The following is an 18074-nucleotide window of genomic DNA, read 5'->3' as shown; positions in this document are numbered from 1 at the left end:
CATACATTATTATACTTTATTAATATATCTTATATTAAACATAATATAATGATATATTATTATTATATGTTAGACTTAGAAAGCATTCTCATAAATCTTAAATGATTTAAACTCAGAAATAAGAAAAGGGTATCTCTTGCTCAGTCATTTTAATCCAGAAAGCCAGTGAAGTTTTCTAGAGAGAGAAGACCTAGAGAGAACTTTACTGGAGTTATCTTTGGAAATTGAGAAGCCTTTTCTAAAGTCAATGTTTAAGGATACAGAAGTGAAGCTTGAACTGTTGTATCTATTTCCATTCATTCTTCTAATCATCTATCCATCTATCTATCTTCTGTCTGTGTCTGTTTGTGTCTGTCTACCAATTCTACCTATCCATAGGTAGTCTAAATTGTCAGTGTATTCTGGTGGATTAAAAATGGAATAAAGTTGGAAATGAGAACTGGGAAATTCTGAAGGTGGCTCCATTATGCTACTGCTGAATATAGCAAGCTATCTATTTATGGAAAGACTTGAATTAGCCATTATTTACTATTAAAGATTCGATCAGTAGCTTTTTCTGTACATATAGAAAGTTGTCAATCAAATATTAAGCATATAAATATGTAATGCTAACAAGAATTACTGTATTACCAAAGATGCAAATATGCCTTATTTGGAATAAAACAAAAATAATATTAGCTAAGTGATTTATTAAATGTCTCTGCATTGTTAATCAAACATTTGTGAATTGCAGAGTAAGTTCTGCTAATTCTTTTTCTATCTCTCAGAGGACATATATATATTTTAAAGATTTTAAAATAAAACCCAACATAACAATAATCATATCAAATAAATCCATTATATTAGAGACTTTATATAGATCAGAATTCTTTCCAGGTATAAAAGTGTTTTATTTCAATGTTGTGCTTTCCATATTATCTAAAACATGTCAAAACTATGGCTAAAAAGGGCATAGAAACAGTTGTTTTCAGCCATATCAACTTCCACAGCAGTTTGAAAAGGGCATTGTGTGTATTTTGATGCTATCTCTCCATGAAAATGTGATGGATGAATTTAGAGATTTCTTAGCATCATTTTGTTTTGTTTTTCAAAATCATGCAATTTGCAAAAACGCTCATTTTATGTATGATCTCGAAAAATGTGAATTGCTCACTCAAAAATAAAAGGCCTTGTTTTTCTCATGTCCCTGGCTATTAAACAACAGATCAGTATATCTATATATATTATGTAAGTGAGGCTGCCAATGAAATATTAAAATGTNTTTTTCTCATGTCCCTGGCTATTAAACAACAGATCAGTATATCTATATATTATGTAAGTGAGGCTGCCAATGAAATATTAAAATGCCCCCACCTAGCTGAGACTGTCAATATATACAATGCTTCCTTTATCCAGTCCTACTATCAGAGAGCCACTTCATAATGCCTTAGCCCTTATTTCTAACACTCTTCCCTTTTCAATCTAGCAAAATTAACTCAAAATTGAGACTACCAATACATATTGCCTTCAGGGAATGTCTGATGTCCTAGGAAAAGGGCATATTGACAATCTTCCTGACAGCATTCCTTGTTCTAACCATTCATTTTACCCTCAGAATGTTCCAGTTGTCTGTAAATATTCCAGGCCAGCAGCAACTACATGGAGGAAAGAACCCCAGATATGTAAGTAAGCCATTGCATACTCTGCTATGCACCTTCTACCATCAGAGCCCAGGGGACCACTGACCAGAGATAAACTTCATTTCGTAGGTGGCTCCATTAGGAAGTGCTAGAGCAAATCAAAAGCCACATTCTGCTGACAGTAGCCTTAGCCAGCTGCTGGTTCATGGAAATTGTTGAAGATTTTCTAATGCAGGCTGAGCAAATTCATTCTCATAAAAATCAGCCTTGAATACAAGAGTGGTCCAGATGACCTTTGAAGCCCTTGCCAAGTCAGAGATTCTCAGATTGTGAGGCGCAAAGTGTTACTGTAGAAATTAAATATATTAGAGTAATTCTCTTCTCTACATAGTAGAGACCAGTGATCTGAGAAAAGAAGAGTAAAGTCAGAATTTTGAGAACAACTAGAAGATCATTTAGGTAGACACTGATAATTTTCCCATTTCTTACCCACTAGCCTTTTTTCACTAGCTACCTTCCAGCTAGTGTTAGTCATTTGATGGGTGCCTGATCAAAAAAACAGACTAAGGTCTCAGTGAATATAAACTAAGGTCTCTAGAAATGAAAAGGCTATACTTCCCTGAGAAATTCACACAAAATGTCTGAAGACACAGTTGACATACTGAAACTATGTGGGTAAAAGTTTCCAAGTTGAGGAAGAAATATAGAAAAAGGCAGGTCAATGAGAACATCTCTCAGCAGCTCTCACAGCTCTTAAGCGGCTTCCCCTGGACTTCTTGCTATTATGTTAAATAAACCCGTGTGTTTTTAAAGCACTACATTTCTGTTATCTCATTTTTAGCCTGAAAATCCTGAAACTGATATAGTCACCAAGGTATAACACGTGGGTAATAGTACATGGCCAAAATTGAGCACTTAGTGAATATAAAGGAGATAACAAATCTGTGAAAGGGTGTAGTTAAGAACTGACTTCCAAGCAGTCATCTGAGGTTAGAGCAGAGTTTGATGATAAAACCAGATAAGAGTAAAGAAAAAAAGTAAATGATAGGTTTCTCAGTGCTCTGCTTTTGAAAGCCCCTAGATTTTAAGATTCCCAGAATACATCTCAAGGTCATGAATTCATTACATCAAACACAAAGTGTGTTCATCTCTTCTTGGCTGGAAATAGCATGACAAATTAAAAGTTATGCAATTTCATTTTGAGGAATGAAGGCTAAATCCAGCACCAAGGGATGCAAAATTATAAAATCTGTCATTAAACATTCAATCTCTTTTTGGTGTAATAAACAGTAGGAAGAAGGAATTGTCTAATTTTCCATATAATTAATGTAAATTTCTCAAAAATTTAAAACTCTGCTACTTGTCTCCTTATCTGTTTGGAAAAGCTTGTAATGAAATAAAGCAAAATTAGAAGAATTCTAATCTCTGAGAAGACTTAGGTCTAAGCCGTGACTCTGTCACTTACTTTGGGCATATCACTTTGATCTTCAGTTTGTCCATATATTAAAGGAAACAATATTCCTCCTATCTACCAGTGTGAGAATCAAACACAAACCCACTGATGTATTTAAGAGCAATTTGTTGACTGCACTATGCACCAGGCACTTTACTGTTCTTTGTGAATTGAAAAGGTGGATATAACCACATTCCTGGAGAATCTATCCTCAAACAAATATGTAACCGAACTAGAATTGATTGTGATGCCTAATATTCTGGGGGAGACTGTGGGGAAAGGGAGAGAACAGCCTGATCTAAGCGATATGGAGATTAAAAAGTGAAATGATGCTGTAAAGTGTAAAATGTTACTTAGTCAAAATATAGTATTACTGTTTTGAGCTATCCTCATTGGCTTAACAACTGTAATAAAAATTTATTAAGTACATACGTGCCTATGTATGCATTAATTACTATATGTCGATAGCCCGGATATTAGAAGGGTCTGCCAAGTCCAATGACCTTCATCTCAAATCCCTCTTCTGTCCCAATGGTTAATCTGATCTCCCCAAGTTATGTTTGATTTTTCTGGTGAGCTTATTTTCTCTCTGTCACTTCTGTTACCAAGCTCCTGTTTCCAACAGTGCAATTTTCCATACCATGTTGAACCAGACATAAAATTTGGCTAAGTCTTTCTTCTCCTCAGTTTCCCCCAGTAGTGTCTCCAACAATAAAACACATAATTGCTGATGTGATTGGTAAATATCATTAAGAACTCTGGGTTAATGGAAGGGATTACACCAACATCAGAGAACAGCTATAAAAATTAGATATTAGGTCTTCTTGTTATCTAATGTCTTAAAAGTCTTAAAATTATAGCCACCCACTGCCCGAGATCTATGAAGCCACGTGGGTCCAGCCTTGTGTCATTTTGTTAACTCTTCTCCCCTCCCCCTCTCTTTTGAAATCCTTTTTATTCTTTTTGCTATTCTCAGAAGCTTAAAACAATTTCCTCTCATTTAGTCATGCAGAGTAGCTCAGCTACCATCATATTTACCCAGGATCTGACCTCCTACCGCTTATACGACATTTGCACAGGCAAATTATTTTTCACAACAATACTGAGAAACACACATCAGTCATTAATGTTTTCAGTGTAAAAGCCTAAACATAATTCCAAGGTCATTAGCCAGTATGTGTCAGGACCAGTATTCAAACCTGGATCACCTGATGTAAACATCTCCATTTTATTCCCTGTATCCCTGATCTACATTATTAGCCTTTCTTTGTGTGTTTTATCTAGGCTTTTTTTCTAAAAGATATTGAAATATACCCCAAAGTTTTGAGAAAACATTTCCTTCCCCAAGATGTAAAATGAGCTTTAATTAAGGCAGAACTGCACTGAAAAAATATTTTCCAATTATGTTGATATAATTGTTTCCACAGCATGACGTCTCTTGGTATCAGCTTTAGCAGGCAATGGAGACATGGTGATATTGGGCTATTACCACTGCAGGCCTGCTCTTAAATTAGACATGGCATTTGGAAAGCAGGCTCTCTACTTCAACGTTCTTAAACAAATATAGATGAAAACTTTTGTCTCTATTTAGGCTTCCCACAGAGCTTCATTAATTCATCGCTGTCTGGCCCTTTTGGTCCCCCCTGGAAGGCCATAGCTGTAATGATGAGATACAAACCCAACTGAATATTCAACTTCACAACTTGGCAAGATGCCTAGAGCAAGGCAATGACAGCTCACTATGTAAATTTCACGTTCCTATGTAAATTTTGACACTTACTAAGTGAACCTTAGGTCATCTGATCACTCTTCTAGGTGCAACCAGAAACAAGGCAGAGATTCTGGTGAAGATAAGAGTTTCTCTTGGGGTGCACACAAGGTCGGAGCGCTATCCTTGAGTCTTGCCAGATCTACTAAAGGGGAAAAATACTCTATTTCTCCTTAAATATGTTTTTATTAAGCTTTCCTCTGAGCTAGGTTTTTAGCTAAGTCATGATTTTTAGTCGTTTTAGAGACTTATATTTTTAAAACTTCTTTAGTAAATTCCAATGATAGGTTATATATGATAAATAACAATATAACGTGTACACTTCTATAGCCCTTACTATGGGCCAGATATTATTCTGAATCCACAGTACACACACATACACACACATACACATACTTTTTATTCCCTTTTGAGATAAGTACAGTTATTACTATTGAGGCTTAGAGAGGTTAAGAACCTTGCATAGCATCAAATAGCTAGAAAATAATAATATACATACAAATATATTTAATACATAATATTATATATTATAATTATAGTATAGTATTGTATGTTATATACATCATAAGTCTGTGTTTATGACCAGAAAGACAGGAACAAACTAGAACCTGTCATTGACATAGAAGGGGGGTAGATCATCATAAAAAAAGGGTTGGCTGGTTTTGAATCAAGGGAAATGGGTTTCGGGGTGAAAATGGGTAAGAACTGCCATAGATTTGGGGTGCCTGGGTGGCTCAGTCAGTGAAGCATCAGACTTTGGCTCAGGTCATGATTTCACAGCTCGTGGGTTTGAGCCCCATGTCAGGTTCATGCTGACAGCTAAGAGTCTGGAGCCTGCTTTGGATTCTGTGTCTCCCTCTCTCTCTGCTCCTCCCCTGCTCACACTCCGTCTCTCTCTGTCTCTCAAAGATGAATAAATGTTAAAAAAAATTTTAAAAAGAACTGCCATTGATATATTACTCATAAAATAAACATAGAATGAAAAATATAGAAAAATCCTTAAGAAAGATCTCGGTTCTGGAACCCAGAACATAGTAGAAGGAAAATAATGAGGTTGCTCAGAAAACATCTATAGAGATGACTTAGTGGCTAAAAGACAAAGCAAATGTTTAGAAAAGAGCGGAAATGAAAAAAATGGGGATTTGTATTGAATTTTGCTGTGTAACATTTAATATAAATTCTCTTTTTCCTTTCAATGAAATCTTGAGCAAAATGCACATTTCTCACTAAAGGCTTGCCGGAGTGAATTTGTTTTTTATGGCTACATGAGGCACTGAATTCTGCTAAAACACTGAAAGGTTAGCTCAGGATATAACCAGTGGCCGCTCCAGACAGGATCTGCGTTATTCGTATTCCAACATTCCATTTTTATGAAGTTTACTTTGTTGAATTGGAAGGAGTTTTCAGTGCAGTTAGAGAAAGACATTCAACTCCCAAACTCATGTCTTAGATTCCTAATGACCAGAAATGTCTCATTCCCATTTGCCAAGCTTGGGCTAGAATGTTGGCATCACTCTTGCCTTCTAAGTCCAGACCCACGGACACTGGGAGCACTAGATCCTCAGTGAAGACCCAGAGCTTCCCTCCAGCATCTGAACTCTTAGAAAATAAGTCTGTCATTACACATTTCACGGAATCATGTTACCCCAGACATTGGACTTTCTTCTTCATGAATCAGACTTCTTTGCTAATCTTTTTGAAACTTACACCATCAAAATGAATATATGCTGTCTCTCCTTCTTGAAAGATACTGACAGGAAAGGAACAGGGCTCTAGTTATAGACCAGAAATAGGAAATTAATTGAAGAACTGAGGAGGGAAGCAGAGAAGAGAAGACAACAGAAAAGAAGAGGAGCAAAGAAAAGAACCAGAGTGATTGAAACCTATGAGGAAGAAAAGAGACGTGAGAATTGAAAATAACTCATGCCGAAAAGTTGCAAAACTCTGGAATCTCCATGTAGAGAGGTGTGCCTTGGCCATGGTTTTCTGGAAGGGTATATGGTATAGAGGGCTATGTGGAGTCTATAAGATTAAAAAAATTATCTAGACTTGTTGGAAGTTAGTTGTATAGAAGACTATTTCTAATATTTCAGTACTCATTGAGAATCATTAAAAGAGGTTATGATTTTGTTATGCATATTATTCTTATTTTCATAGTCTTCATTTTTATAATATTTTTTCTGATAAATACATAACTATTTCTAAGATTAAAAATTAATGTTACTTATTTTATCATAATTATATTGATACAAAATATCTGTGACCTATAGGTAGTTTATTGCTTTAGTAAGCCAATAGGCCAAATGTAGTAGGAGTGTGTGTGTGTGTGTGTGTGTGTGTGTGTGTGTTCTAGAGCATTTCAAAATGTAAAAAATATACTCTGAATTTAATGTTTTATGATTGAATTGATCAACATAGCTCTCATAGAATATATTGATTCCAGTATGCCGAATTCAAATAAAGAAATGGAAACAATTAACCGACGTAGGATATATTTTGCTAATGACACACATACAGCTTTTACTAAAGAAACATCATTGGTGTCAGTGTGTGATCATAATTGATATCTGCCGTTTAGTACTTTAAAATCACTTACTTAAATTTTTACTTTTGTTATTCTTTCCTAGGGGTACAACAACAACAAGAATACAGAATCAGTTGATTTTCTTTTATGTATCAAGGTCAGTATAAAACATTCACTATGTGGGGTCTAGTCTCTCCAAATTTAAATCAGCAATTCTTGCATCTGTACAGGATATATCAGGTTGAGATTTCCTGATGCTCCCCTTTCCCTAAATCCTTCCACATCTTTTTTCTGTACCCACATTCCTTCATCTGTAGTTAGTTGAAAACAAAGGTTAATTGAGAAATACCAACTTCATGCTATTTATCTATCAAAGTCGAATATTGAATGAAACACACATGTACAAACAATAGTGCCCTTTTCCTTGTGTAGTATAGGATGTGGTCAATCATTTGGCAATTCCATTTTGGCATACCATGAACTATTTATTTGTTAAGTCCAGTACTCTGGGCTGCAAAAGCTTAGAGAGATTTTTTCCCCCTTTAACAGGAAACTATTAAATTTGCAGGACCTAATGTTTATTTCACAGTCAAACTTGTACTATTGTATTGATAAATATTTAATGTCATTGAGCTCAGTGGTTATTGTCTTGTACATTTCATTTAAATGATGTTTTATTGCTGTCAAAATGTGGTGTGGTCCACGGAGGAAGGAAAAGAAGGGAGAAAAATATTTCTGACCAGAGATGACATAGAACTCAATTTCAATTTGGAGCAGAGAGAGGAAAAGGAAAAACAACCAACCAAATATTTTTTGAGGTCCCGGTAGATTATGGTTTTACAAAGTTTCCATTCAGAAAAAACATCTGGAAAACTCTATGAAAAATTTCAGAATTGTTTAAGCTAAAAGACTCTTACAATGCCACAGATTCTAAATTATTTCGAAAGAGAAATATAGACAGATGATGATGTAAATTCTGACTTGTCTACAAATAAGCTTGCCTTAGTTTATTCAGTGGGACATGGGTGGGGTAGGAGAGAAAGAAATGTCAAATGAGAAGTGACTTCTGTAATAGAGAAAGTGGGTATTTGGGTAAATGAATAAAATGAAAGAGCAATCTCTGAATGAAAAAAAACCCTCTGGATTCTCTCATAAATGAGATTGAGCTTATAAATAAAAAAAAAATACATCCCACAGTAAAATAAAAACAGATCTTGCTTTTGCAGCTCATAGCTTTACAGTTCAGTACAGTAGTTTACACATTTTCATGTATGAGGACCTCTTTTAGATGCCAAAAAGATTTTAGAGATCCATGATGTGTTAACATCCTGTCAGTTTTCGATAAAATGACTAAAAGCTATTGTAAACGCATTACTACTTTAAAACATTAAGTGCACACGTACACACACACGCACACACACACACACATTATCAATTAATATAATAAGCAAGCAAACAAACAAAACAAAGAGCGGTACAAATTAAACAGGCATGCCAGATACTGACCAGAGTGCAAATCTATAAAAATAACTAAAATATTATTGAAATCAATGAAAACAGTTTGCCAGTTAACTCAGGTTAAGATTGATATGTCAAAACCTCGTTGAAATGTAAATCAGTCCTACTTCTCGGCTTGATGCAGATAGACCCTCAAGCGTAAATTTTGTAACTAATTTCAAGGGCCCAAGGCCCCACTTAAACTAAATAGATACTGAATAATTGATAAAATAAAGGCTTGAAGAGGTGTTAAACCCTAGGCTCCCCAGGGACATCAATTGCTGCTTCCAGTAGAACTATATGAGTTAAATATGGTAATGCTTTTCAGACTGCAGTACATTGTATGCATATAGATTCAAAGATGCTTTATACTTAAGCCTTTGTTCACTTCTGATGGACCTGCAGTCCACAGATCAGGAATAAACTTAATTAGCCAATAGACATTTAGAATTAGAATGGCCCTCAAGAATTCATCCACCCGTCTTGACGTCAAAACTTCTCTTGGTCTCGTTTGACATGAGATCTAGTTATGACCTAGTATTTAGCTTCAGATTCTCAATGACTTCATACTGACATCTTGTAACAAATCATTCTGTTCATCAGGTAGCTTGAATTGGCCTTGGATCTGCTCCGAAGGAGACTTAACTCAGTCAGTCTCTATGGTTCTTCATACACAGAGCCATTCCCTTAGCAAACTATAACGTGAGTTCTATGCTTGTGCCCAGTTACATAGTATTCAGCGTTTAGTTACCCAATTAAATTTTGGCTACCATATTCAATCCAGAAATCAGAAGCTACTTTTCTGTCTTTTACTTGTTTGTCTCTAATCTCAAATCGACTTTTATCAAAATTGAATTTATTTTCTGTCTTTCAAATCATGTGGATTGACTTCCCCTCTTATGAATTTCTGAAAGCAAAAGTAAGTGTTCTAGTATGTTGTCATTTAAGAGTATATATGTTAGGGTCTCCTGGGTGGCTCAGTTAGTTCAGTGTCTGACTTCAGCTCAGGTCATGATCTTGTGGTACATGAGTTTGATCCCCACATTAGGCTTGCTGTTGTCAGTGCAGAGCCTGCTTCAGATCCTCTGTCCCCGTCTCTCTCTGCCCCTCCTCTGCTCACACACTCTCTTTCTCAAAAAGTGAATAAACATTAGAAAAAAGAGTACCTATGTTAGTCTAAACATATTTATGGGGACTGTAATACACATTAGTCAAGACAGGTTTCTGGCTTAAGGCCTCAGCAGACTATCAGTCTTATAAAGAGTGTCCTCATTTTGCCATTGCTTTATAGGCACTAATGTTTTAGTTGCTAAATGTTATCATTTGTGTGTAGAAATGCAGCAAAATAGTAAATTCAGAGAATGGTGTGAAGATGAAATGATACATAGATTATTAGTCCCTGGCCTTTCCAATTAGCCTGGCTATATTTTATAGTTCCTGGACAACAAAAGAGTTGGAACTCTGAATGTTAATTGGCAACATTTTCAGAAGAGAGTCAAAACATGTGAAAGGATTTTTTTCCTTCAAAATTAGAAAAGAGATTTAGGAAAATTAACTATTCTAAGTGTATATACCTCAAAATTCATATAACAAAATTGATGGTACAAAGGGGGAATAAGGATAAATCTGCAATCCTAGTTTGAGATATTAATACTCTCTCAGTATTTGAAATAACACCCAGACAAAAGCATATATATATTTGGATTTGAATAACACTGCCAAACAACTTGAAATATTTAATATTTATAACATATTCACTCCAATAACTGAAGAATACATATCCATTACAAATTTTACATGGAACATCGACCAAGATAGATCATACACCTTTGTATTAAAAAATATCTCGGGGATCCCTAACGTTGGGANTCAACTTCGGCTCAGGTCATGATCTCATGGTTGGTGAGTTTGAGCCACATTCAGCACTGTGTTAACACCTCAGAGCCTAAAGCCTGCTCCAGATTCTGTGTCTCATTTGCTCTCTGCTCCTCCCCCTCTTGTGCTCTGTTTCTCTCTCTCAAAAATAAACACTAAAAATATTCTTTAAAAAATCTCAATACCCTTCAAAAGATTAAAATTTTGTGAACTATGCTTTCCTATCAAAGAGGAATTAAATTAGAAATCAATATGTAAGATATACAGAAAAGTAAAATATATTTGGAAATTAAACCAGTCACTTATAAATATTTGATGAACAAAAAATTACAAGAACTCATATATAGTAATGAATTATAATTTAAATGTAGCATATCACAATTTATGAGATGCATATAAAAGCATAAAGAAAGTGCAACCTGAAAGCTATATCCAATCAGCTGCCTGTTTTTATAAAGTTTTATTGAAACACAGCCTCATCATTCGCTTATGTATTGTCTATGATTCTTTTTATACTATAGCAGCAGAGTTGAGTAGTGGTGACAGAACGTATGGCTTATAAAGCCCAAAATATTTTCTATCTGAATCTCTACTGAAAATGTTAACTGGACTTTGATATAAAGCAATGTTTAAGGGAAACAGTCTTAGGGACTTTAGAAAGAAGACTCCAAAAAGTTATCGATCAAAGTATCTTCTTAAGTTAGAAAAAATAAAGAGAAAATTAAATCCAAAATAAAGAAGGAATGAAATGAAGATAAAAGTAGATCAATGAAGGAAAAAAATCAAAATAAAATTATAAAGTCTCATTGCTGCTGAAAACGATAATAAAATTAATAAACAGGTTAAATAAAATAACAGTATGTAGTTTCAGTAAATATAAGTACAAAATTTATTTATACATAATATATAAAATGATGTATAAAGTATATTATATTATTACATAATATATAGTATACTAATAATATAACAATAACCTCATAGCTAGGAAATAGAAAACACACAAATCATCAGAAAGAAACTGCAAATAATAGATGAATTTAGTAAGATAGTGTTGTACATTATCACTATTCAAAATTCAAATTATTTCTACATGCTAGCTGGAAATAATTAGGAAGAAGAAATAAAATGTTCACATTATCAGGAACATAAAATACCTATAAACATATTCATCAAGATATGTATAACCTCTATTTTGAAGCTATGTAACGTTGCATAGAATAATTTTAAAAAGCCAAAATATAGGAAGAAACATGTTGTGTTCTTGGATTAGAAGATTTACTACAGTTTAGACAGTATTCCTCCTAAATTGATTTACACATCCAATATAATTCAAATAATATTCTCCAAAATTTAATTTTGTAGAAACCAAGAAGAGAACCCTAGTCAGATCGGGCTGGGCCTGAAATCCTCCAAATGTCAAGATGGCGTCTACATTATTTGTCTGATGCATCAGCTAGTATGAAAGGAACACCTTCCTAATGGCTGGACATCTCACTGAACATATGGCATGCCCCCCTGGCTAGTCTGGCTTTTCTCATAGCCTGGTTTTCTCATGGTAGTCAAATTTCTGAAGTCATATAAGTGATCCAGAAAAATACAGGTGGAAGATGCATGCTTCATATGAACTAGACTTAGAAAGAATACTGTGTTATCATTGCCGAGCTCAATTGGTTAAAAAAGAAAAAAAGTGTATCACCAGTCCAGCCAAAAAACAAAAGGAGGGGCTATGTAGGCATAAGGAGCCTGAAAGGAGTGGCTCATGGGGCAGGGGAGAATTTTATAGCTGGCTCCCACATTTATAAAGCTAAAAATAGGAGAACTAGAGTTTTAACTTTGAACTGATGACTTCCAAAGTTGATACTTCTAACCAGTGTATTTTACTTATTGGTTTCTTTTTAAAAGTTTTATTTCTATTACATTAATATTAAGAAATGTGTCCATCTTGTCTAATTGCATTTTGGGTGGGTATGATGGCTAGTTTTATGTACCAATTTGGTTAAGATATAATACACTGTTATTTCATTAAACATCAATCTAGGTGCTCCTATGAAGGTATTTTATAGATGTTGTAAAGATCCACAATCCGTTAACATTAGAGAAAGGTTACCTTACATATTGTGGGTGGGTCTTATCCACTCAGTTGAAAAATCTGAAAAGCAAAATCTGAAGTTTCCCAGAGAAGAAATTTCCTCAAGACTGAATTATCAAATTCTGAATTTCAGTCCCTACAATCATGTGGGTCAATTCCTTAAAATGAATTTCTTTATATATACACACAATAATTATATATGTATATGTCATATATAATACATATTATCATCTATAAAGTATATTATAAAAACACATGCATGTGTATCCCTACACATTATACATATAGACACACAAATGTTTATATATAATGTAAATATACATGTTATAAAATAACATATTATATTATGTAAGTGTACATATATATGATACTTGCATGTATGTGTATGTATAGATAGATATAGACACAGATATCCTACTGATTATATTCTCTGGAGAACTCTGACTGATACACAGGGTTTATAGGTCACCTATAAGGGAATAGCATTTAGTTTGGGACCACATAAAAGAGGTTTAGCTTTGTGGGTCTAACCTGACAGTAGTTTGTAAATTTTACTGTTTCAGAGGACTCTATCTGTGTATGTAGTCTTTCAAGTGCTTTTATTCTCTGAGGCCAAGTCTGTTTAAAACTTAGAAAATAAAAGAAGATTATATGCTATTGATACAAAAGACCATTTGAATGTGGTGATATCTTTATTAAACCAAAGCATCCAAAATTCCATTGTGTGTATAGCAAGTTGAACAAACAGAAATGATACACAACAAAACGCAAAATATGTGCAATTTGGCATTTAAGAAAACATGCATGCATGGCAGCATCATATCATATCTGTCTAAAACTGCTTTTATGCATAAGGATGCAGCCATGGCAATATCGTATCTGTCTAAAACTGCCTTTGTTGGTTTAGGCAAACCCATTCAAAAGCTTAACCTAAATAGAATGTATATTTGTATGGCTTTTTGGTGAAATGCACTAGAGGGAAGAGAGGGTACTGCTAGAGCTATGGGGCTTTTGTATTAAGCTCCAGCTGGGGCCAGCAGACACTGTCCAAAAGAGGACCTCCAAATAATTAAATGATTTCTATATGTTTTCTCATGTATACTCTTCTAATTCAGGTTTTGCCATCTCTTTCAAGCCCACAGCTTCTGACTGCTGGCTGGTACTTAGAAGAGACACACAATTAGAAACCATTAAATATCCTACAATTCGATGATTTAAAAATATATATAAAACTACAACAGTCAGTTCTTTTCATTTGATCTTCAAAATGGAACCCTTCCTAAGTATGATACCATTAGATTGATTTTACGTTAGAGAAATCTCATTTGGTTTGAGGGTTTGGGGAAGCAGTTTAAAATAAAATTGAAAAAAAAAATTGGCACTTCATAGAAAACTAAGGGGAAGTAAAAGAAGCTTTCTACTGTTCAAAAAAAGCTTAGGTATGCACTGGCTCTTCATAGTAAAATACATTTTCTACTTTGAGCATACTCAACATTAAATCTGAACATCTTATTTGAAATTTCTTCAAATAGAGAATGAATGATTATGTTTTCAATCAGCATTTATTGCATGACTAGATAGACTTTAATAAAAAATATAATAGATTTGTTGAAACATATGGTAAGAAATGCTGTATCAAAGAGGTTGCAAATCAGAGCTTTTATCTATAAAGGATATGAATGTTATATGATCATCCAAAAATTTATGTACCTTACTCTCCCACTACCTCTTGCCTATTTTGTGCTGTGACTCTTTTTCAAAGTCTACCTACAGTCAGTTTAAGAACCATGATCTCTCCTTCCTTTATGTCAGTGATTGACAAACTAAGGCCCAGGGACAAACTTCACCTGCCACTTAATTTTATAAATAAAATATCTGTGGAACATAGCCATGTCCATTTGTTTATGCATTGTCTTTGGCTGCTTCTGCTCTACAACACAGTTAACAGTTGTGACAGACATGGTATGGCCTGCAAGGCAGAAAGAACTATTTACTATCTGATCCTTTACAGAAAAAGTTTGCCAACTCTTGCTTTATATGGATGAAATAATAAATGGAGGATCACATAATTCAATCTGCATATTTATTCATTCTATAAACACTTATTGACCATTTATTATGTCTCAAGAATATGTTATACAATACTTTTACAAAAATGAACATGACACCAAAACTGACCCTAAGGATCATATGTTCCATGGATATATAGTCATGAAAGTAAACAATTACAACAGAGTGTAATGGATACTACAAAAGGCACGTTTAAATTTTGCATGAGAGAGAATGGGGCAGGGAAGTAATGATAGGTATAGGAGCTGGGAAGTAATAATATTTGATGAGCATTTAATATAGGAACGTTCATTCACAAAGTTGGGTGAGAATGATATTCAGACTGAAAGTAATACCTGTGTCAAGCCCTAGAAATCTTGCCATGTGGAGAGGGAATATCACCTATAAAAGAGCTGTGACCTGAGAGGCAGTAACAGCAAATAGGGCTATGTATACAGACCGGGGTCTTATTCAATATGAAAGAAGTCATTGAAAGGTTATGGGAAGATACTGAAGCCTTTTAGGAAAGGAAACAACATGATCACATTTATATCTCAAAACAGCTCAGGCAAGCATTTAAGAAATGACAGGAGTGAAGAACAGAAAAGAATAAAATGAAAATACACACCAAGAGAAGGTATTAATATTATTTTATCAGGAAATTATAGAAATCCATCTTGAATTGACTTAATCAGGCTTATTTATTTGGAATGCCATCCACAGATCTAGATCTGTATTTCTCCAGCTCAATGTCCTCAGTAATGGAAAACTTCTGCTTCCCAATTGTTCTAGTAAAATTAACCTAACTCGTTTGCCAGGCTTTGACCTCATGCCACATCTAAACCAACCACCATGTGCTGACCTGAAGGAAAACAGAAATTATTTTCCCATAATTTAGTTTGAAGTAATAATATTAACATAAATTAACTCTGTAAAGTTTAATGAATGTGTATTTGAGTTCAGCCTGATTCTCTGCTTATTCATTCATTGAGCATATATTGTTTGAATGTTACTCGGGGCCAGGCATTGAGTAGGTGGAAATGCAGGGATAGAGACGCTGCCTCGACCTTTAAGGATATTTTCATCTAGTAAGTGAGAGAAAAATCCAGTGAAAAAAAGAGAAATAGTAGATGAAATAAGAGATAGGTAAGCTTGGGGTGCTATGGGAACACAGAGAATCAAATAGGGGAGAAAGGATTTAAGAGGGCCGTCCATCAATAAAACTGTCCAAAGTGAGGCTTGCAGGGGTATAGAACCCAGGCTGGGTAGAAAAAAGAAGTGAGTTGTGAATAGACAAAATGAAAATGTACAAATCCTTGGCAATCAGGCCAATTCAAGGGGGAGGGTAGACATGAAGAGAGATGGAATCCAAGGCATTAGCCAAAGTCAGGCCATGAATGTTAGAGACACCATGATAAAGAACTTGATTTTGAGGGAAATTTGGATCAAGTGAATAATTTTAAGTTGGGAGAGTATCATGAATCATTTTACTCTTTAGAAAAAAACCACTTTCTATCTAGAGGTTGGATAGTGTCTCTTGGCCTCTCATTTCAAGTGAACAATAGCCATGTAAAGAGCTAGACTGTTTAATTTCAACTTAAAGAATGGCTAGATTCGGAACAAGCACAGTACAGCTGTTCCTTCTCTCATACTGCAACCACTCTGAAACTCAGTTGCTTTCCCTTGTATCAGAGGAATAATAATATTTCCTGCTTTATAGGATTGTCATGGAAACAAGTGAGATAACATAGTGCAAAAAACTCTACAATAAAGCCAATTGCATAGGCCTTGCTCAACAAGCTGCCACTATTTTTATCATTATTATTATTATGAGTAGTGGTTCAATGAAGCTCATAGGCACTCTATCTCATAAAGTTAGACAGACACTGAGATCGTGTATAAGAGGGACAGGGGACAGACTGAGAAAGAGCAAAGGTAAGAGCAATAATGAGAGCGATGTTGGTCCATCTCAGAGAATGGGGGGATTTTATCTCAGTTGATACTATGATCTTTACAAATTGTATCATAAATAAACATTACTCTTACAGTTGGCAAAATGTAGCAACCTCTAGGGTGAAATGAAACAGCTGCTTAGCAGAGCACAGCTCTCAGCAGGGGAAAGACTACTTTAGTCAAACGAAACCATAGGTACTGGTGTTAATCAAAACGTGTTTCAGGTAAAGATCATAATGTGTGTTTTCACAGCATTAATTAAGAAAGCAAACTATTATCTTGAGGCAAATTAAAATGAGGAAGCTGTTCTATTAAAAATTCTATGGAGCAACCATTACCCAAAACTAGTCTCATAGACTCAAGAAGGAAATAAGGGGTAAGAGAAAAGCAGATCATATATACCTTCAGGGACACAAGCTTGCATAGTTTATAATTTCCACTAATGAGAAAAGAGCCACTTGGTTTTATAAAGCAAATCAGGGAAGCGTATGGATCATGCAAGTTGTTTCCCAGTCCCCGAAGTTTCTAGCAAATATTATTTTGGTTTAACAAGACTTCTTTAAGACACAAATGGTTTTAGTCAAAAGATTCCTTTCTTGTCATTCCTGCTTGTGTCTGTATGGATAAGTGAAGAGACTTCCCCCTTTAAACGAGATGCCCAAAGACCTGTACAGATGTGTGGCTGGTCTCACCTGAAACAAATGGGGGAAGTGGTGTGTGTAGTGATTTAAAATATGTCACAATCCCTTAAATACACTGAAATCCCTCTATTTTGGTGGGTTACACAATGAATAGTTTCAAGGATTCTTTTCTTTTCCCTTTCCTTAAAAAAATGGTAGGGGTGTACCTAGATGGTATAGTAGGTTAAGCGTCCGATTTCAGCTCAGGTCAGGATCTCACAGTTTATAGGTTTGATCCCTGCATTGGGCTCTGGGCTGACAGCTCAGAGCTTGGAGCCTACTTCAGATTCTGTGTCTCCCTCTCTCTCTGCCCCTTCCTTGTTCGCGCTCTGTCTGTCTCTCTCTCAAAAATACATAAACATTAAAAAATAAAGATGTTTCCAGGAATATCATGGAATAATATATAATTATCCCTGGAAGAAAAGTTAATAAAAAATTTCATAGGGCAATTTTATTGGTTAATCTCTCTCTCTCTCTCTCTCTTTTCAGAAAAGACTGTGGGTAGTAGTGGGCATATAGACAAAGGAAGAAATCAAATTAGATGAAAGACCCAGAATGAGGAAGCAG

The sequence above is a fragment of the Crocuta crocuta genome, unplaced genomic scaffold (assembly GCF_008692635.1).
Source record: "Crocuta crocuta isolate KB4526 unplaced genomic scaffold, BGI_CrCroc_1.0 scaffold264, whole genome shotgun sequence".
Classification (NCBI taxonomy): Eukaryota; Metazoa; Chordata; class Mammalia; order Carnivora; family Hyaenidae; genus Crocuta; species Crocuta crocuta.
The sequence above is the reverse complement of the archived record's forward strand: the minus strand, read 5'-3'. Positions refer to the sequence as shown.